The sequence below is a fragment of the Anser brachyrhynchus genome (assembly GCF_964034855.1).
Source record: "Anser brachyrhynchus genome assembly, chromosome: 1".
In the NCBI taxonomy this organism is placed as follows: Eukaryota; Metazoa; Chordata; class Aves; order Anseriformes; family Anatidae; genus Anser; species Anser brachyrhynchus.
In genome coordinates, this window is record NC_137694.1 from 206,850,260 (window position 1) to 206,866,956 (window position 16,697).

The window sequence follows — 16,697 nt, forward strand, 5'->3', positions numbered from 1 at the left end:
TTTAAGCCCTTAATTTATGTCCTATCCATCATGGACAGGTGATTCCCTGTACTTATGTAGGACTTCGAGGCTTTGCGCACAGTTATGATGTTACCTGTCAGCCTTCTCTGTTCTAGAATAAAAATCCCTATTCCTTCAATATTTCCTTACAGGTCATGATTTCCAGGCCACTAATAACTCCATGTGTTCCTCTTGGCAGTTTATAATTCACCTGTACTTCTCCTGATGGTCAGTATTCAGAACTGAACCCAACAATTCATTATAAACCTTTAACAGCAGCGATGCAGTGGAAGGCTTAACTCATGTATGTTATATACTACACAAGAGAATGTAGGAATTTTACTACCCTATTCACATGTATACAACTGGTGGTGGTCACTCCAAAACTTTTCCTTAGTTACCTAGGCCATCTTCTTGCAATTTGTTTTTATTTGGTAGGTTATAATGAAGTCCTCTAATTGTTTTTATTAAATTGCATCAGGACTTTTTTTTTCTTTCTCCCTTTGGAATTTTAATCCTGCCATCCATTGTGTTTGCAGCTTAACGTCATGTGTGTTTGATAAACACAGTCTGTGTTCCTTCAAGCAGATAAGTAAGAGTGTTAGGCTAAATACAAACTCCTTGAGAACATTACCTGCTGCATCATTCCACTTTAAAGTCAAACCATTAATAGCTACTCTCTGAACACAACTTTCCAGATACCTTTATACCCAAGCTGCAGGCCTTTCCTAAGCTTCCTTCTGAGAACACTGTATCAAACAGCATGAAAGCTGGGCTAGAATCACTAGAATCAAGATATAGGTTATCTGTTGCTTTCTGCCTCTCTGTAAAGCCTGTTACCCTGCCAGGGAAGAAAATTCAATTTATTTGACATGATTAATTCTTGAGAAAGTCATGTTGGCTGCAATTTTTCTTCCTGCTCTCGTCTAAGTATTTACAAACAGTTTTATTTATGATGGTACTTTCCTGTGACTTAAAGTTCCCCTAATAATCCTTTTCTTCTTTAAAGATGGTCACTACATTTTTCTTTTTTTCAGTCTTAGAGAATTTTGCTCATTTTCTTTGAGATCTCAGAGTGGCTCTCTGAAGACAGCAGATAGTTTTGCACGTACTGAAGGGAGGAGATCACTGGGTCCAGCACCCTTGAAAGCAGCTAATTTTCAAGAAACATTAAATTTATTTTCTTCATTGACGTCTGAGTTCTTATCCCTTTGTCCCTGCTTGTGTTAAATGTCTGACCACATTTAACCTTTTAATAGAAGACTGATGCAAGAAAGATATCAGATATTTCTCCCTTGTGGTGATAAATTCATTGTACAGTAGACATTGAATAGCTGTTTCTTGGTTTATCCTCTTACTGAAAATGTACTTGCCAAGATTCTGTGTATATTTTGATCATTTGTTCTTTCTGATATCATTGCTAAAATTCTGCTGCCATTCCATTTCTATTTATTCATTAAGTCCAACTTTGTTTTCACTTCCCATTTGCTGTGGGGAAAGAGTCCCCGATGCAACTAAATGGATGTCTCATTGCACTTCCTCTGCGATGCAATCATTTTCATGTCTGGGTTTAATGTTTTCTCTACAAAGAGCTGCCAGTATTACAAAGCCTCAACCACTTGTCTTTCTTTGTGATATTTACAGTCATTTCCTGGATTACAGTTTGTGGATTTGTTTCCTTTTTCCTGGATCTGCTTATTGACCAAGACACTCACCCCAGCAAGTCACTTGCCTCAGTTTTCCCATCTACAAAAAGGGAATTATAATATTTGCTCATTTACAGAGCCATTTCATATCCACTGATACCACACTGTGAACATTATTAATTAGCAGAATTACTGACATTTCCTAATGTGTTTTGGAAAATAAAATACTATCGAAAGCAAAGAATCATTTGGTTTGTGTTAGTTTTGAATTGCAAAGATGCCACTTTGCCTATTTCAAGTGTTTTGATGGTCTGTGTTTAAGAAAGTGAATTGTTTAGGGGAAAAGAGAGCTGTGCAGTCTTGCTTTTAAAAATGTTCTTCGAGTTCTTTAGCAGTTTCTTCTGAAGCTTGCAATAATATAGCTAAAGCATCTATATTAGCAATATTTTCTCAAATATCTGGTTCCTTAAGCTGGTAACAATACTTGTTAATAATTAACTGGAAATTCTAGAAACTTCAAAACTGTGAGGTGTCTGTCATTCTAAAATGAACTCAATTTTCTACCTTTTGCTTGAAAGCAAAGCTGTTCAGACTAACAAACCTGTTACTGTCACCTATAATTTAGTCTTTTTGCAAATGTTAGCTACTGACAGAGGAATACAGTAGAGTGTAAGTGAACTGTAGAGCAGACCATTCCACGTTTGATGCATTGCTTTAGTCATTTGATTGTGCCAGCCAGCATGTTAAATTCTTAATACTAGTCAAATTTATTTACTGTATAATCCTTTTCTCCCCTTGCTTTCCTTTTTATCTCTGGTTCAGAGCCTTGAGGGCTTACAGAGAGAACTATTGATGACCACAGTACTCTCTGTACATCTGGGCTAGTTCATTGTTTAACAGTGACATTTTCAAGTCTGTGTTGAGATTGGTTTATGAAGAAAACAGTGTGCTGATTCTCCAGGGACTGCAGAGGGGAAAAAAGAAAAAGGACATGAAAAAGAAGTTATAATGTGGCTTTTATGGAAGAAGATGAAAGGTTTGTTTTGTTCTCTCTCTTTTTGCCTACATCAAAAATGCTGTTTATTGTGCAAAAGAAGGGACGATACAGACTTTAAGAACTGATTGCTTTTACATTTGCTCAGCTTTCAGAATAATATTGGCAGGTGGAATAGGGACAAGCAGATTCAGAGAACATCAGGGACCTGTATCCTTATAAGAGGTGAACCAGCAATGTGGCTCCCACACAGGACAGAATGGTTTGCACAGGGATACATCATTCTCATAAGCTTTCAGATTTGTTTTCTTCTTTTGAAACTGACAACTGGCTCTGTTGGGGAACTGCAAAAGAAGCATCTGCCGTGCTTTTGTTGGGCCCTCTGCTGCTCCCTTCAGGTACGTGAAGGTGACTCTAACGGTTTATTTAGGGGGTTATTTTCCAGTGATAGCTTGTTTTCAAAACGATCTTCTTTTAATCATCCTAGCTGCATGGAGCTCTTGGGAAGAAAGAGTCTGAAGAAGAAGTTGGAACAGGAACTACAGCTGGGAAGGCTGTACTATCTTTCCATCAGGTGTTGTAGAATGGAAGAGCAGCAGTCCAGATTTTTAGCATTATTGGATAGCTTTTTTTTTTTAAAAAAAAAAACAACACAGAACAAAAGAAGACAGAACAACATTAGAACACTGTCACAAAATTCAAGTCTAGAAGAGACCTCCATTTGTCAAAAACCATTTTTTTTCATCCAGCTTCCCTAGCTCAAAGCTACAGTTAAACCAAACTTCAGTTTGGTCAAATATAAACCACATGTACAGAACACGAGGCACCAACTGATGGTAATGCCAAAAAGACCTGTTAAGGATACAAACTCAGTTAAGTTAAAAATATCCATTTTCTTTAGACAAACCATATCCCTCGAAGCAGATTAAAGTAAACGTCTCTATCAACATTTGCACTATGTAGACCCAATGGCAAATACTTTGAGTTATGATGAAGCTGATACTTCAGAAGTCCCAGAGTAAGGAGTTGCTAATTGCAGGAGAGCATAACACTTGAAGAGCACTATTTCTTTGCCTTGTTCTTGCATTCATACCTATATAGGTAATTTTGGGAAGGACTAACAACATAATTGGGCAAGATGGACTCTCCATTGATGTGGTATGATGTGGTATGGTTTTGAGATCTAAGTGAAAAATGGTAACAATGAACATAGCCCCCCTGACTCCTCCAGGAATGAAATTATGCACTGAGGGAAATATCCCTGTTACACCTGCAGAAAGTGCCTAGCACTGAGGTCATTTTGTAACTCCTGTCTTAGTCTAGTCTCACAGGCTTTGAGAAGATAGCCCAGGCAGTGCAGATAGCAAACCTGGGGGCTGTGAGCTATAGGCACTGGGCCAGAACAATGACAGGCTCAGGCCAAATACTGTCTCCCAAATTATGGGTCAACTTTTTAGAAATAATTTCCTCTCTGAGATCTGAGGGGACAGGAGCTAAGAGATTCTGAAGTACGTAGGATCAGGATCATTTCCCTTCTATTTCTTTAGCCCTTCCAACAAATCATTCCTATGTTTCCCTGCCATCAGTGGTAGCAAATTGCATCTTATTTCAATGTTGAATTTGTCAGAGTTCAACTTCCAGCTCTTGCTGTGGTAATAAAATATAGAGATGGTTGTATAGTCTTGGTATAGTAATACAATAAAATTTTATGAAGCTATCATCATGCCTTATAAAGTAGCAGGAAAGGACACAACCTTTTTTTTTTCTTTTTTTTTTTTTCTTCCCTTCTTCTTTGCAGATCATCTACTACAATGACAAGAACAATTATGGAAACAATTATCACAGGGAGGAACAGTGATACTGAGGCCTGAGTTGCTCTGCATGAGCCTAGTTTTACAGTAGTTTAACTTCAATAAAATCAACCACAGTAACAGGAAAGGGAAATTGAGTGAAGAGGATCCTAAAATCTATCTTGATGACCTGAATGGAATCCCAACTGCTTATCAGGCTTGACTGGGTTCAATAATATTATCTTTGTAATTATGTGTTAACTCAGTTGCTGCTGTCAGTGATCAGAATCTCTGTACACATTACTGACTGTTTATTTTTTTTTTCTTTTTCCTGGGGTCTGTTGCTTCTCCCAGATATCAACAAATAAATTAAGGTGCTGGGGTGTTGTGCTCTGCAAATATATATATATATATATATATTTATATATATATATTTTTTTTTTCTCTGCTTCAGGAATCTACTTCTTTTTCAAGAATAATATTATTATTATTATTTAAGCTTTATCTTATGATAAAATTCTATTTAGAATTAGGCTTTCTACAGAAAACCTATTCCAGTACTTTCAACTGCACAGATGAATTTCTTTCAGTATCGTAGCATAAGTTTCTGTGTAATGTTGTTATGCATTTCTGGAGACATGAAAGAAAAGTAGAGAGCTGTCTATCAAGCACTGGTCATGAGCATAAAATCTTTTAAAAAAATTATTTTGAAACTAAAGAAAATGAAGAACAGGGTGGGAAGCAATTTTTATTGGGTAAGAAAACAATTAACCGTACCTAATAGGTTTTGCATATCTTTGTGAAAATTGCTAATTTGGTTAACTTCATTGAAGTTTAGCTGCCTCTGAAACAGAAGTTACAAAATAAAAAAATATTTCATTAAGCCAACAAAACCAACAGCTGTGTTAGACTGGTTGACCACACGTGTCTCAGTGGACTCTGACATAAGTTGTGCATGCTCAACCCCTCAGTGAATCTGACTACAATCAGCTCTGCTTAGAATTGAAATGGAGGAATTATGAGTCACTGAAGATCTTCTGTGTGTATTTGTATAGGAGAAGGCACTCTGTGAGCTTATAAAAAGAGCACAACCTATCGTCCCCAATTCACTGTTTGCTTAGTGTTTGCTGCCTGAATGCAAATAACAATCCTTCACGTTACTTGCATGTCAATGGGAGATAAGGTACAGATTCTCTACAGTATGCTAAAGCTCTGAGTTACCCTGAAACTGCCAGACACAGCTTTTACAATATGCTCCTTTTCTTTCTTCCAGAAATGATTAACCTTAGAAGGAAGCAGGGTCAGTACTTGGGGATGACTGAAAATTCAACCTGGCATTTAACTCATAAATTGAACTATAACGTTGCTCCTGTACCTGATCTCCCTCATTTTAGTTCTCAAAGTCATGTGAGTCCTGATCTTTCACTGTGTCAGAAATTTAGACTTAAACACCTGTTCAGGTTATAATACTGCAAACCACAAATATCAAGCCCTAAGTTGTCACACAACCAACTTTTCACAGCTATGTTCTACTTTTCTATCCATAGAACCATGGAATGGTTTGGGTTGGAAGGGACCTTAATGATCATCTAATTTCATCCAAGAGAAGAGTAAGGAAGAATTATCTGCTAGCCCTATGGAGTCATCTTGGATATCACAGGTCATTTCAAAAGGCATTAGGTGTCACTGTGTAGGCAGAAGAATAAAGATGTTTCTTTTGTGTCATATTTACAACACAGGCACTATTCCATAGGTCTGTCTAGGAAATGCTTAAAAGAAATATGGGAGCCTTAAGTCCTCGATTTCTGTCTTCCTCTGATATACATTTTCTTCCCTTTTCCTCTAGTTTCTCATTAGATTCCTAGGTCCCAACAGTCACTGTGACCTAAACAAAGCTCAACCTTTTTGCAGGTCTACTACAAGCTAGTCCACTGAAATTAGCTAGACTTATTTTCTTGCCTACAGTTAACAATTTTTATTGGTTTTCCTCTTTCCCTCTGCCAGTGACTCCTTCGTATAAATCCTATCCTCAGGAATACTAAAGTGCTCCTACTTTTTATTGTCTAGGTTGTGCAGTTTAGTGCTAGTCTCCAGAAATTAGAAAAAGTCTCTTTCTCGATCAATTTCAGAACTGTATAGTCGTTATAATCCCCACTTTGAGATTTTTTTCCAAACAAAAGCCCTAATGAGCTGGTATTCAGGTGACCAGATACATTCTGGACATTTTAGCAGGATGTGGAGATAACCTCAATTTCCTCTGTGCGTAGGCTGCAAAAATGTGATCCTGGACATAAGCCATGAAACTTTTACTTCCTATTGAAGTACTGCCAAATTGTATCATATGTATTACAATGGGAGGGCAACTGATTAGCTCTATTAATTTACATACAGAATACTCTTCCTTTCACATGTTTATTAATAGAAAGAGTGCTAGTATAATTGACCAAATCCACTCTGAACAATTAAAATGGATTTTAAGGGCTTTGATGTACATCACTGTAAGCGAAGGAAGCAACAGTTAAATCCCCAATTAACACAAAGAAAATATGAGACAGGATTTTGTATCATTTCATTGCAAGCAAACAGAAAGAGAACAAATCCCTCCTCTGTCATGTAGTTTACACCCTATGACAAGCAAAACCAATTTAAAGCTATTGTAAATCTTAAATTATTCATTTCATTCTCAATAGGTCATTAAATAGCCTCTTCTAACATTTGAGTACAGTACTTGGTTTATGGCAAAACAAGCATAATAGAAAGAAAGCAGAGGAAACCCCAAGGGAATCTAAAAGTAGGAAACAGAACAAGCAAAACAAAGTTGAAGGTCTTGTTATCCTTGTGATTTTCAATGTACAAAGTGGTTTGGGAGGATTTGCTGAGTGTATTAGACTCCCTTACTTTTAATTGGTTGAAAAGCTATCTAAAGGATCAACAATGTGCTGGATAATGCCTTAGATCAAGCAACCCAAAGACTGAGAGGATGTAAGTAACATGCATCCTGCTATGACTACCCTGGTAGGAGAAGGAAAACAGATTAGCACTCGCAGAGCACAGTACTGATGTGATTATCTTGTTTCTGTTGACCAAGCTTGTTTATGCATTTCTGTAAATCACTCCGCTTCTCTCTAAATACAGATATGAACATACTCTGTGAAATCATGCAGCTTCTGGAGCTGGGCTTGAACACAGACGCCCAGCTGATTAGTCCAACCTGCAAACGAACTTGTTTCCTACAACCCTTGCTGACCATAAGCCGTAGGAATTGGTGTAGCATCAAACTCTTCACCCTGATGCCTGAGAGTCCCACAGAACCATCCTGGTACATGTGTTCATGTGTGAGTACTTCCATCAGATGTTAGCAAACAGAACATGTACTTTCAGTCTTAAGAGAGTTATGAACTGCATCCTTTGACTACCCTGGTTATAAACAGTATATGGGATGCCATCAGCCTTCATAGCTCAACTTAGTGTCTCCTGTGATAGTCCTAAGATAGTGTCATGTCTGTCATATTTTCATCTTCAAACGGATTCTTAATGGTTTATAGGTGCTGTATCATTTGTTACTTATTGTGAATGCGTTGATTTGTGAGTGTGGTATTCATTGAATGTAGGGACCCTGTTACTATACATGTACTAGGCTAGATAAAAGGCTAAGAAGAATTGGAAGAAAAATACTTGTAGTAGCAGTACTAGAATTTATCCTGTAATAGGATCAGTGTGAAGCTTCTCTGCTTTTGAAAATCTGTGAGGAGCACCTGTCCAGGATCAGGAGTTTAGCACCTTGTCTTTAATAGGATAAAATCTGATTCAGGTTGTGCTTATATGGAAAACATCCTGGAAGAGATTTTTTATTATTATTTTTTATTTAATTTTAAAGGCTGAAATGTGTGTTCCTGGTTATTAATTCAACTGAAAGTAAATGAATCAGGCATTCTTGTAGGTCTTTTCCTTGCTTTAGCAGAGACTCACCATGTTTCTTTGGCCATTAGTACTGAGGCAGGGAAACCTCTGACCACAGGTGATTATCTGCATATGAACTAGTCACCTGGACCAAATCTCCAATGTATTCAGTGGAGAGAAATAAACTATTTTAAGCAGCAATTCTGTTTTTCCTAACACAGATACCTAATAACCTAATATGGTTCAGTTGAATTGCAACCCAAAAATATCTCTGTCTCTTCCGGTTGTAATAAAAGGAACCTGGCATGAGTACCACTGGTGTGAATATTTACACTGTTTGGAATTAGGTGAAGTTAGATCCAAGCTGTGTGTCAGTGTACTATGGAGTCCTCAGTGGCTAAATCCCACTCTAAAAAAAATTTGAAGCTATCTACACTCTCCATTCTCTTTGTAACACTTTATTCTTTCTCTTTTGTCTCCAACATCCAGATAAAAGAACTAGGATAAATGTTCATGACTGGCTAGACAGCTCTAGAACATCAGCTGTTCTAGAGGTCTAGAACAGCTGATGAACTTTGTGAAGGGTTTGCCCCTTTGTACAGGAATAAAACTAATTCTAAACTAAAACTCTAGTTACAAAATGAGAGTGTTCTCACAAGGAGTTAATCAGGAAGTATTATTCCATTTTTAATTCATAATCTACTTGAATTCACATTAAATTGCAAGGAAAGATTCAACTCTAGATAAAAACATCTACATTTGCATTTACCTCTGGGTATCTTCATGTGTCTTAGGTGACAAAGCTGGCATTGCTGTCAGTGAAGTCTGGAAAGTAATTCAACTGACCAGCCTATCCATGTATGCTATAGTGAGCTAAATTTCTTTTGAGATATTACTCATTACTTTGACTAAAGGATAAACTAGAATGTAAGAAGAGATGAGAAACCCAGATTACTGGCAGATACCTACACAGAGCTAATGCTTATCTCTTAATGTACAACTGAATTTCCTAGTATCTGCAAACCCTCAGCTAAAAGGAGCTAATATGCCCGTGAAGGCAAGATTTTAATGCACATTTACAGATCAAAACAGAGGTGATGAAGGCGTTCAAGGATACCCCTCAGTTCAAGAAGATGCACATAATAAGTTGATGCTGCTCCTGGGTATGTTACAAACGAACACATTTTTAAGTAGGCGGTTTATTAAAGAAGAGTGAATCATTTTGTTGCCCATAAAAAAACAGCACAGAAAATAGAAGGGTGGGAGTCTGGGAAATTTAATTGTGATTTAAGTGGATTATGCAGAAATGTTTGTTGTTCAGTCAATTACTTAGTGAAGGTAGATGCAATTTCCTTCAGCTTTCTTATTCCCTGGTAGCATTTCTGATTGAATCGAATGCAGAATGAATTCTTCTGAATTGCTGACTAATTCTGCAATATAGATTGGATACTAGCACTCTGGGATTCTTCAGCAGTGAATTTTCAAGATGGACTGTGTGGAACAGAGCTTTAAATACCATTATTCAGCATGGGTTTTAACTTTTGTCTTTACCATGCTACTAGGCACCTAGTCAATGAATAACTTCATGGGTTTTGGCAAAAAGTATTTGCTGTGGGTCATCCTGCTTTCAAACAGACAAGTAGTAAAAAAAAAAAAAAAAAAAAAGTGTTCATAAGCATATCGCAAATGAAAAAGAGGGAGGAAAACATAGTTTCTTCCAGATTTCAAAGTGTTTGTAGAAGGAATATAAGATTTCTATAAGATTTCTTATTTTATAACATAGCATTTTATTTTCTAATTTCTGGATCACCATGATTCACAATTATGATGTTGTCTTTATTACAGCTATGTTAAATATTTAGCATGAGCCTTTGTTGCATTTTAAAGACATAGTAGTCCTAAGTGAAACTGTTAATAGTTGGTTAATATAATCTGCATTCAAATTTAAGATTATCTGTTAATGACATTGCACTTGGCACATGAGATCTATTGCTCCTGCAACCATTAAGCTACCCTGAGTGATCTGTTTGTATCATTGAATTAATCTTCAAGCAGCAATTTTCAATATCTATGAATAAAGCATAAATATGACAACCTCATTGTGATCTGCACAAATTTATGTCATTTGTATGCTTCCATGAATGCTACTCAAATTTACCCCAAATGAGCATATAGCTGTAAAAGTTTGCTACTAAAATCAAAATTGCCCTGTATTATGTGCTGGTATAATAAGAAAATGTGTGACTAGGGCAGGAAAACATTATGTCTCTATCTGAAATTGCTGTTCTTTGCTATATTTTGTGTAATATAATTCTCGTTGATGTGTCCTATTAGGTTGTTGGCATCAAGCAATAGCTGAACACTGGCATTTTGAAAAGTAGAGTTATTGACAAAGAGTCAGTGAGAAATTTAGAGGTTAAAGCCTTATAATCAGAAAAAGTTCCCCTCCATTTCCTCGACATATATTTTTTTAATTTTCTTCTCCTGTTTTATCAAGTTCTATTCTCACATTGTAGTCAAGTAGGACACCATGTCAAACCGTATTTTCACCATAAGTGCTTCAGTTAAGCAGGTAATGGAATCATTTATCAAATTTTGCTATTTATAAAAGGTCTCCAAATGACTGTGAACTCTCAGATGGATTTATTGTCTAAAATCCTTTCTATATTTCCTCAGATAAGGCATCAGAGTACTATAGATCCCCTTTAGCTCCTTATTAGCCATAGTACTGAATTTCAGATGTTGTCTAAAAAGCCCTGCATGAGTGAAGTAATAATTATTTTGAAAATCAGCTTTCTACCAGCTGCCAACTATGGCAGGGGAAGTAGGAAGTAGTAGTATACTTTCTCCTGAATGTGATTTATTTTGAATGTGTTTGTGCCGTTTTCATTGCTGGGGCCACCGTGTTTCTTATGGTGTGATACAATCCACATGAACAAGTTCAGAGAATGATTACAGAGGTGAACAAAGGAGCCGTGATCATCCAAGAGCAAGCTTACCTCAAAAAAGGTGGTGCTGTTCAACCCCGTATGCAAGGGACCCACTGTAAAATTAGTCATTCCTGGGTGGTGCCTAATGCAGGTGAGGGTTCCAACCTTTAGTTTGCTGGCAGTTGAGTCAATGTGGAGCCTTGGTGGACTAGAGCTACCTAATATTCACCTGGATAAATTAATATTCCCGTTTATCTAAAACTCTAGGAAAGAAAAGTGATCACATACTAAATAAGGCTTGTAAAAAAAAAAAAAAAAGTCATTTTTAGGAGAAATGGTAATGTTAATGTGAAAACAGGAATAAGGATAAGATAGGAATTAAAGGTTAAAAAAAAATCTTGGGGATCATGAAGAACATAGCCATGAATAAAAAAAAAATCAAAAAAATCACAGCAGTAGTCAGGCCCTCCCCGTGACAATTTCACATCTAATAACCATAAGTCATGAGACCGACAGGACATGCTGTTTGCCACAGTGCTGTAAGGGTAGCCTGCAACGTGATATGCTGGAACTCTATAGTGACAGCAGAATGTGGAAAAAAAAATAAAATCAACAGAGTGCATTACCTGCTCGTTGTGCATTTCCCCCATTACTCACGTACAGCTCTGGATGTACTCTGCTATTCCCACTCCCTGATTAGTGTCCTCTGCCATTCCTCTTCTGCAAGGCAAATGTCTCATTGCATGGGATTGTGAACCTTTGAGATGCCCAGACCTGGACTTAACCTTGATTTGTGGAAGAAGGAAGACCAGTCTTGCCAACAGAGACTACAGCACAACCTTCTCCATACTGTGTCACGGTTGTCATAGTTGCACAGGGACCAGCTGCTCTCAATGCATCTTTTTAGTTGTAGATAGCCGAGAGCTGGGGCTCTTTGAAAAGTCAGCGCTTCTAAGATACAAGATGGAAATTTGTTTTCAATATATGATCCTTTTTTATCTCTGTCTCTGCCCTGTTCACCCAGATGCTAAGTGACCACACACACCTCCTTCCTGCTGGTGCTGTAGGTCTCCTTTCCAAACATGGGCTGTAGAAGCAACTTTATTCAGCACCTCCCAGTTCTCCCTTTCTGTGTGGGTGGCTTCTTTGCACTAGTTTTTCAAGTTTTGTCTTTTTACTATATGCATCCTCTGTGCAGGATTAAGGGCTACAATTTCAAACCCTCGTTGGAGAAGTCATTCAGCTATTCTTGGATTAACTTCCAATTCCAAACAACCTGATTTTACTCCTGTCCTTCCAATACTTTTGATATGGTTGCTTTATTATTATTTTATTATTGCTGTTTTCCACTTAACAGAGATGACAAACTCGGTACCTTGCTTATGATAGCATAATCTCTCCCTTATTACCTCAGGACAATTTAAGAACTTAACTGGTTTCAAAGCAGTCTTAGGTGAAACGGGGGAATAGAGAAAAGAAAAATAACAACCCATGCTCAAATGCATGACTGATAAAGAATTTTGAACAGCAGCATCTCCAATCATTCACTCCAGAGTGCCTGAGATTTTGCAGCACATATGTCCCTCTGTCAGGGGATTCCACAACAGCAGGCAATTATTAACAAATAGCTTGCCATCCGGTGGCATAAATGATGCAAAACTCAGAACCATTGTCATTGCATACCACCATGAGCTAATTGTTTTCAGTGATAAAAACAATATATATATATATATATTGCATACCACCATGAGCTAATTGTTTTCAGAGATAAAAACAATATATATATATATGTATGTTCTGATTTTAAAAAAATAATTTAAAGATGTTTTGGAATGCTTTGTTAATTGTATAGACAGTGTAGATTTTCCTGCATTCTTAACCTGAGATTTAGATGGGACTCATCTTTTAGGGTGATTTCATAAATGTGTCTTCTCCTATACACTCACACCTTGTCCAATCTACTGGAAATGGAAAAGATGTTCCTTATTAATCACTTTGACCATATCCTTTTGAGCCAATACAATGCTGTTTTGATCATTAGTCTTTTCTCTTGTCCCATCTGGTTTAATTTCAGTGGAGCTCAATGACAGTCTGTATTTCTCTAGGGATTTTCACTTATGGCATAAATGTGCTTTGCAGATTCTGGGTTATGAAGGCCTAATGCAGTCCTGTGAGGTAGGTAAGTATTATTATCCCCCTTTGAAAAGGGATGAGAAAATGAGGCCTAATCTGTGACCTGACAAAGATCACAGTGGAGGTCCACAGAATAATTTATAATAAAAAAAAGTCTTACAGGCTATAAGTTCTTTATCTTTACCGCATAGATGGATCTTTGACAGATGCAAATAACTCCCTAATGAGCTGAGGATCATTCTAGCTTTTGAAACAGAGAAAGTGTCCTGGCAAATCAGGCTAGTCCTCCATCTCATTCAGCAGCCTGTTTCTAAAAAAATATTGTATTTGAAGAGCTAATTCAGAAGCAGACAATCTGCAGTAGGACTTTTCCTTATCCCCTCCCAAAACAAACAAACAAACAAAACAAAAAAAAACCAACAAACCAAACCAAACCAAAAAGCTCCTTAATTCTCTAAAGTTTTGTGATCAATAAAGATCTGAAGCATGAACATTTGTTTCCAGAATTCTTGTTGGCTTTTAAGACAGTGCTACAGAGCTGTTTTTTCCTGCTAACAGGTCATATTGAACCAAAACATTCCTGCAACTACCATTAGTGGGAACTATGAACAGGTGAACAGATGTCTTAAAGATCTAACAATGGATTGGAATTCCTAAGTTTTACAAACAATTCTTCATAGGATCCACTAATTTATAGCTTTTCCCTCTCATAAGGCTCAGGTGAGGACATACTACTAACTCAAATTCTCTGTACTCTTCCAGGCTTCCCATTGGAAGTTGAATCAAATTCAAAGGAAATCTGCACAGCTATGGTCTGTCTACAGTTTAACTAAAATGTCACTGGAGGTTCCAGAAAAGCTCAATTTCTCAGGCACAGTGCAACATTTTATTTTCCAGAAAAAGCTCCCCTGTGCAAGAAGCATTTTTCTTAGGGCAAGGCTAAAACTGTGCAGGGAGCTGTTATAGGACACAAAGATTTTTTTCTGCTCCCAGTGCCAGGTGCATTTGTTCACTCATCAATCTTTAATGTGAACCAAGAGAAATGCACACCTGAAAACAGTAACAAACTCCTGCCAGTGATAACCTCTCCTCTGCATACATTTCTCTGACTAGATAGTAGCAGTGAGAATAAACTCTTCCTAGTCGTGCTGTTTAATGCAGTGCTGGTACGTACTCAGCTATTCTAAAAATGTACAGAGCAAAAGGTTGTTTCTACCTTCTGTTCAAGCTAATGCCTTTTCATATTACACAGCTCAGGAAGGACCACTCTGACAGTTGGACCTAATCAATAGCTATGCATACATTTTGTCTCAATTAAGAAATACCACGTTACGACCTCCTGAGGACTCTGGTTATTAATATATTAAAAGTTATATGATTTTTGAGCTTGTTAGAAACAAATGCATTTTTGTCCCATCAATAATATATCATGTGCAAATTAGTGTCTGAATTAATGTTGTGCGGCTGCAGTGAAAAAAATAGCACTGTTTTTATTACATAATAAAATGCCTTTAATTGTTGGACTAGAACAGCTTTATAACATACCATTACTTTTGGTAACAACCTCTGCCTTTTCATCGATCAGAAAATGTTATCAGTCAGAGCCAGATTGAAAGTAAAACTGAAGAATAACATTACTGGGCTGATGCAGTTGAGTGAAATAAATTGATGCTGGCTGGGCTTTGAAATAAAAAAGAAATATAATTAATAAGATTTACAGAATAACACATTTCCAACTTTTGAAGCCAAATGTGTGCATTTAAAGTGGTAAAGCATTACATACAGTTTGACTGTATTTCTCAAACCATGAATGGCATTTTGTCAAGCCTCTTTTTGTTTGCTTGTTTGTTTGCTTTCATGTGGTTTAATTAAGAAGCATCTCAAGGTACAGTTTGGAGTTACTCTAATGTCATTAAGTCCTCAGCAAGTGTGGCAGTCCTGGAGACTGTAATGGCAAGGGGTCATTATAACATTTTCTTGCTCTCATCTGATTAAATAACAACTTATGGGTTTAAGATCTCACCGTAAAGCAGTCATATTTATTTATTTTGCTTCTAGATAGAATTTTACGAACTGGGAGAACATAGCTGAGGAACACTAACCAAGGGCTGTGATTTAGTTCCCAGTCTGGACCCTCCAGCCTCAGCCATGACTCTGGAAAATGGACATTTTTAAAGAAGTTAATCAGGTGATTAGAAATACACATGTCCTTAACTGCTTTTTTAAATGAGCGTGTTGGGCTGTATCCTTCTGGGATGGAGCTTGGGTCTTAGCAAGTCTTTAGTTCTGCCAGAACAGAAACAGTAACAATGAATTAGTTTGGGCAATTAATATGGAAAGCCTGCACAATGACATCAAGTTTGATGTCATGAATTTAGTTAATCTGGGAGGCTACTATGGAATCCACTGTCTAGGTTATTGTCTACAGCTCTATACAGAATAGTATTTATATTCCTAGTACTCAAATTCTCTGTCTCCCTTACTCCTTCTTTCTTTCTCCTTTTCCATGTGGCAAAATTGTATGTGTAACTTTCCAGTGGTTCAAAGGCTGGATTGCAGGTATGGGCAAGCATGCAAATACTTAGAATCTAGAGGGAAGCATGTAACAAAAAGCTCCATTATTAATCTCAACTTGATCAAAGTTTGTGGGAGTTTTATTCCAAGGGTGCAAGGAAAAGCATGGGAGTGCCATGGGAGTGGAAAGTCTAAGTTAAGTTACTGGGTTAAAAGTGAGAAGCAGCTGTGGAGAGCTACAGAAGGACTGTAAGAGACTAAAAGAATGGATGATTAAGAGGCAGATAAATTTCAGGGCAGATAAATATAAAGTGACTTACATGGGGGAAAAACAATCCAAACTTCACAAAGAAAATGATGGACTCTGAGCTAACTGTTATTACTCAGAAATGAGATCTTGGGGTTATAATGCATAGTTTTATTGATCGCAGTGCTCAGCTGAGATAGAAAATGCAAACTGAATATTAAGAATTTTTAGGAAAAAAACAGAATAAAATAGAAAGTATCATTGTATTATTATGGTGTGTCTGGTGTGTCTGCATCTTAAATTATGTTTACAGTTCTAGTCCCTGTTTCTAAGGCATAATGATACTAGAAAAGCCTAGTGAACAGTAACAAAGGTAGTCGATGGTAGGACACAGATTTCAGGTGAGGAAAGACTAAATAGGGTGCAGCTTTTCAGGCAAAATGAGTGGCAACTGAAAGAGGGATATAACAAAAGCCTGTAAAGTTATGTGGGATGCACATAGAAAATTCTTTTCCACTCTCTCTACCTGTATAGAAACCAGGG